The sequence below is a fragment of the Camellia sinensis genome, chromosome 5, assembly GCF_055761805.1.
Source record: "Camellia sinensis isolate YWXY chromosome 5, ASM5576180v1, whole genome shotgun sequence".
Taxonomy (NCBI): Eukaryota; Viridiplantae; Streptophyta; class Magnoliopsida; order Ericales; family Theaceae; genus Camellia; species Camellia sinensis.
In genome coordinates, this window is record NC_138965.1 from 144,631,531 (window position 1) to 144,637,952 (window position 6,422).

General features: G+C 39.6%; 1 long non-coding RNA gene across 1 annotated transcript; it reads right to left on the minus strand.

Moving 5' to 3' along the window:
• Positions 1-4,589: 4,589 nt before the first annotated feature.
• On the minus strand, positions 4,590-5,716 carry LOC145790902 (uncharacterized). Its single transcript, XR_014330269.1, has 3 exons — positions 5,607-5,716; positions 5,097-5,435; positions 4,590-5,005 (listed from the first exon to the last, which is right to left on the minus strand). It is a non-coding gene; the product is annotated as an uncharacterized LOC145790902 (long non-coding RNA).
• Between the last annotated feature and the right edge of the window lie 706 nt (positions 5,717-6,422).

A 6,422-nucleotide genomic window follows, 5' to 3' on the forward strand; every position in this document is an offset into this window, starting at 1 on the left:
CTCACCGCACTCAAAGCATGCTCCAGATGCCCGATGACAAACTCCAAAATGTTGCTTCCCGCAACTTGTACATGTCGACCTAGTGACACTTTCCTGATTTGAGTTGCTTGAACTACCCACATTTACCTTCTTCTTGACATTGGACGGTGCTTGGCGATTGTCATAATCCTGCCTCTTTCTCTAATTCTCCCCTGAACTCTGACTTCTGTTCAAGTTAGCTTCTGCCAGGATGGCTTTATCTAACACTCCGACATAAGTCGACATGTTGAGCATATTAACCCGATCTTGTATTGGTCCCCGAAGTCCACTCTCAAACTTCCTAGCTTTCCTGTATTTGTTACTGACCATGTGAGGTGCATACCTTGCCAACTCAGTGAAAGCACGATCATATTCAGCCATTGTCCTGTTACACTGTGTCAAAGTCTGGAATTTTGTGGTCTTGCGATCTCGGACACTGAGGGGAAAATGTTTGTCATAAAACAACTCCAAAAATTTGGCCAAAGTCAAACCTAGATTGCCTTCTCGGATCATCATCCACCATCTTCGAGTGTCGTCATCCAATGTGAATGCTGCCAATGACACCTTCTGAGCGTCAGTGCTAGGAAAAATCTCGAACAACTTCTCCATCTCAAGAGCCCATGATTCTGCCTTCATTGGCTCTATACCTCCATGGAATGTCGGCGGATTCATCTTCTTAAATTCTTTAATCAAAGTCAATGTGTCGTCCCCATACAAAGCTGGCTGTGGAGGCACTTGCGGCACTGGAGGAGGTGGAGGCGGAACTGCATTTCGGCCGTTTGTCTGCTCGACCTAAGTAGAGGTAGTACTAGTGTTCAGTTGCCTTGTTCGCCTCAACTCATGGGCCAAACCCTCTACCATCCTTTCTAATCTGTCTAACCTGTCCCCGGATTGATCTCGGCTAACTGGAGGTCTACCCCTTCTCATGATGTTAGGAGTATGCAAAATGTGACTTTTTAAAACAAAATGATCAAATAGACATGTATGCAAGTAACAAATGATCATGCCGAGATGATGCACATCTTGTCAAGTAGCAAGCAATATGATGCAATCCTAACGTCATCCTAAGGGAGATCCTACGCTCTTTAAGACTCAAAGTGTGTGAATAACGTACTATAAGGAACTTGTGCTCTGATACTAACCTGTCACGACCCCATTCCGCCCCTAGTAGAATGGTGCCATGATGGCCAGTAATCCGAGATTACCAAAGGCCAACTTGCAAAGTCACACACAATTAGAGTATACATATGGGGCTTACATGCGCGGAAACAATAAATTTAAATCTAAGTAGTCCATAAGAGCTGTGCATAGATCAAATGAAATAACAAACATCTTCCCACGGTTTTACAACTTGAATACAAAACAACATAAAGTACATATTACATCTTGATCAAAAGGCTTCTCAACCCGAAATGTACAAAAGACATGAATTACAAACTAAGAAGCATAATCTTCAAGATGATACAAACATGAATCAAAACATCTTGCACATAACATCTTAGGCGTCACCGCCTTCTTGCAGGTCACCTACATATATATAAAAGGGAGGGTGAGCTTGGATACTCAGTGAATGATATAAGTAATAAAGGTTTGAATGAATGATATCCGAGATCTTTATCAAAACAATACATATCATATCTTGTACAAAACATGGGATGAATCAAGTTCATCAATCAAAGTCTTTCAAAGCTTCTTGGATGTTTAATAACATCTACATAATACCAAGGGATGACATTCCTGACAAAACAAAGGAATAACCATCCCGGAATCGAAGCACACCCGTTCATGACCGTCGGTGGCCAAGCCAGAATCAGTTAGACAACCCACCCGGAAAACCGTCGGTGGCAAAACAAAAAGCACCCGTTCAAGACCGTCGGTGGTACCATCCGTACATGACCGTCGATGGCAAAGAGATATCTCAAACAAAGGTGCTACATAGGCTTAACGTCCCCTAGCACGAAAGGACCTTCCAAGAATGTCATCAAAACAAACATAATACTTGACACAAAAATTAGAGGATAATCATTCATACTTGAACAAATACTTTTCCAAAACGAAACAAAGCAAAACTTTTATCAAAACATTGGAACATAACTTTATTAAAAATACCACTCACATAGCTCTTTGGGTGTAGGGCTTAAGGCAAGAATCCAAGACCTGCAAATACATAATAAAGTCCACTGAATGCACTTCAAGAAGACAAGAAGGAATGCTCAAAAATGGTTATGAAATGCACTTTCAAAACAAGCCTTACATGAGGGTAAAGATCCCATCATTTCTTTCCAAAACCAAGTCAAGACAAAGCAAAACATGTGCTGGGAGTTAAAACACTATTTTTCTTCTAGGGAAAACATGCTGGGTACCAACCAGGTCTTGGAATGGATGCACAGAGATGATCTAGGCAAAAATGGCCTAGCTGGGTGAACTCAGGGGGTCTTGGCCGAGGTCCCATACCTCTTGGCCGAGGTGTGGTCTCTAAGGCCTAGGTGTGCGGCTGCCTGCCAAGATGTTACAAGGTGCCGGCAAGGGTGTACCAAGGTCAGCCTAGGTGTGTGGTGGTTGGCCTAGGTGTGTGGTGGCCGGCCTAGGTGTGCATGCAAGATAGGCTAAAGTGCAAGTGATCATGCAAGGTAGGCCAAGGTGAAATAGGATGCTTGGCCTAGGTTTGAGATCTAGGCAAGAGTGGGTCTCAGTGACCACACTTAGGCAAATGAAGTCTGAAAATCTGGGTTTCCTCTTGAAGAACATGAAGAACATAAATGCTAAAATCATAACTTTTGTTCCAAAATCTGAGATTTCATGAGATGAGTTCAAAAACATGGACCTGGGTACCCGTACTTGGAGATTTCATGAAAACAAACACGAAAACATGGATCTTGATACAAACTTTCGGATCAAAACATGGTTTTTCTTCAAGAGCACATGAACATCACTTTCTCTTTCTAAAACAAACTTTAAATCAATGCATGGCTCATGAATCATGCTAGATCATGCAATGTGATCAGATTAATATAAAGAACAACAAGAGTAGATTAAGAATCTAACCTCAAAACACGGATCTGACGGTTCAAGGTGTAAAGATCAAGGTTGGAAATCTAGCTCTCTCTCTAAGCACTTATTTCTCTTCTTCCTAGAGCTTCTCTCTCTACAAGGCTAGGATATGACAAAATGATAAGGGTTTCTCAGCTAGAACCTGACTTAACCCTCTGCTGGGACACGTGGCAACGCCGGATTGGACCTCCTCAAAAAGGTGCCAGAATGAAAAGACAAGAGCATGACAAAATGTGTACAACAAGTGAGGTGGCTTGGGCACTCTGACAAGGCAATGATCTCGAATCAAGACATAGGCTTCGGCAAGTAAGGTCTCAATAATCTCGGCTAGGAAGGATAACACTTGACCTAGGTGTGCCACACCTTGGCCTAGATGTGCCACACCTTGGCCTAGGTCATACCAGTCCAGGAATAAGATCACTAGGTGCAAGGATCAAAGATCTAGGACGTCTAGATGATAACACCTCGGCCCAGATGATACACACTTCGGCCTAGATGATGACATCTCGGCCAATGTGCCAGGGTGAAGGTGGAGGTCAACCAAAGTGGATTCCAAGATAGTCCTAGGTGTAAGAGGTTCGAGGGTGTGACCTACGCTTAACACACCAAGCAAGGAACAAAGCATACCAGTAATACACAAGTAAATCACACAAGCACAAAACAAGATAGGGACCTTTACTTAGGCAAAACAATTCAAAATCTACAAATGCAAGCTCATCAAGACAAAATCATGCAGATGTACATGAACGTGACTGAGACGAGAATGTGGGTCATTACAACAATAGACTTATTTATTTTGTTGATCAGCGCTTGCATGTCCTATCCCAAAACCAAAAGCATAGCAATTTTATGTTGCTCAAAGTCAAACCATCCAGTGTATGGTATTTTCAATAATACTTGCCAAAAAGAATACCATGGGTTCAACAGTTTCTCAGAAAGAGCCAAAAGGAAATATAATAAAAGAGCTTTCATGAGTGCAGATCAATGATACCAGATGTTCAAAAGGCAATGTATCTATTTAATGGTTGTGTGGCCTAAGCCTCCACAAGTGAGGCTAGGACCGAGCCAAAAAAGCAAGATTTTATCCCAACCTCACCTCCACAAGACCAAACATTTTCACACAAACTGACAAAAGCAGAGCTAGCATTGGATGAAGGACAGCCCCCCGCCCCAAAACAACCCCCCCCCCCGACCAAAAAAAAAATTCAGAAATTACTGTTTGACCTATAGTTTTCAAAATGTCTACCAAGTCACACAACTTGTGAGTACTAAAGGCAGGCAACAAATCAACTCCCTCAACAAGGCAATAAGTTCACAACAGCACAATGTGCATACTCCCAAAAAATTAAACCAAATATGACCAACAAGAGAGACAGAGTTCCCAAAACCGGATACAGAAATGAGCCTTCTTGTGTCACAAAATGGCAAAAATACTTGAGCCCCATTTTGTAAACTGCAATATATATTGCATTTAAAATCATGAATCATATTGTATATGACCCTACCACACGTATTGTTCACAAAGTTACATAGCAAAATAGCCATATCCATGGTCAGTTTTAATTATATTCAGTACCAACTAACAGAACATTTACCACAGGGCACTCGCAAGAAAGCTTTACCACATAATTTTGACATAAACAGATGAAACAGAGTTCTTGAAACTTACAAATGCTTTAAATGCAGGCATAGGAGAAGTCATTTCATATATACAACATCCTGATAATACAAGCATAAGATCCGTAAGTGTACATTCAGCTAGATAAACTACAAAATATGCCAAGTTGCAACTTGCATTCATGATTGCATTATCACTTATATATGTATTTATGTGATATTTGTGTATATACTTACCCATGGACCAAATGTCTGACTTAGAGCCATAAGGTATGACAGCAAGAAGCTCAGGGCACATATAACTTGGAGTTCCTACAACCTGGGTTACAAAAAAGAAATCTTGAACAATAAAATTAATGCAAAAGTTGAAACTTGAAAAATGAACCAGTTACGTTAACCACAAGACTTACGGAGGATGCAAGATCATCTGATGTCAACATCTTAGCAAGTCCAAAATCACCTGCAACATGATTAATCAATGGTGATTCAGCAAAATACTGACACCTCTCAAGACTATTAAAGAAAGAAAACATATCACTTACCAAGGTGTATGTCTTGATCTTTTGCCAAGAATATATTTGAGCACTGCAAGAACAAGATTGTCAGTAACATGCAATTTCAGAAAGATAATTCATAAATCCTCAAGTATACAGATAGATGCAACTTACCTTAACATCTCGATGAAGAATATGATTCACATGTAAGTAGTCAAGAGCCATAAGCAATTGAACAAGCCATTTACACAGCTTCTATAAACAATTTAACATCAATGTATCAGTGAACAAAAAAATTGTAATCTGATACAAACTGAAAACTGCAGAACTGGGAAGTAGAATGCAGTACAATCTAGATTGCGACAACAGAAAAGAAAAACGAAACAAAATAAATGTGATACTAAGATACTAGAAATATAAAACAACCTCTTCTGAAAAAAGAACACCATTTGCTTTCTTTATAGCTTCTGCCCTGTAAAAAACAAAGTAGCAAAGAAGATGACATCATATAGATTGAATGTCAAGTTTCAGCCCAAGCAAATGGGTTAAGCCAAGTATTGTGGTTTTAGCAAGAAAAGTCACTTGCATGTCTCCTTGTTCACAATAACCAATAATGATGCATACATAGCAGCCCTGAGAGCCAAGACAACGAAATTGTCAATTGTAACATCCAAAAAATGACAGAGCATATGCGACTATTCTGAAGTGAATAGAAAAATTATTAAGAGAGCACAACTGGCCAAACAAAGCAACAGGTAAAGCAAAGTAAAAACTTTTAAAATTGGACCAGGTAAATTGGCATACAAGTAAACATGTCGATGTGAATCAAATATTTTCACTGCTGGCTTAAAACTACCCACCATCAGAACTTCTACTATTTCTGATTTTCTGCCTAGACCACCTTTCGCAAAATCATAATATCAGATCTACATAATGCAGAATACACACTGAAAAAATAAATAAAAGAGGAAAGTCACTGTAACATTTTTAATTCATGACATTGCTTAATTAGCTTCTCAAAACTTTCATAATCTAGGTGAGCAGAGGAAAACACATGTTGGATTCAGAGAACTACACAAAATAATATATATATATATATATAGAGAGAGAGAGAGAGAGAGAGAAAGAGAGAGAGAAGTATCCATAAATGATGGCACTTGAGTAGTAAAGTTTCATAATGTTAAGACCAATGATCAACTAGGTTAAACAATGAATCATATTAAAGCAATATCAACATGACAA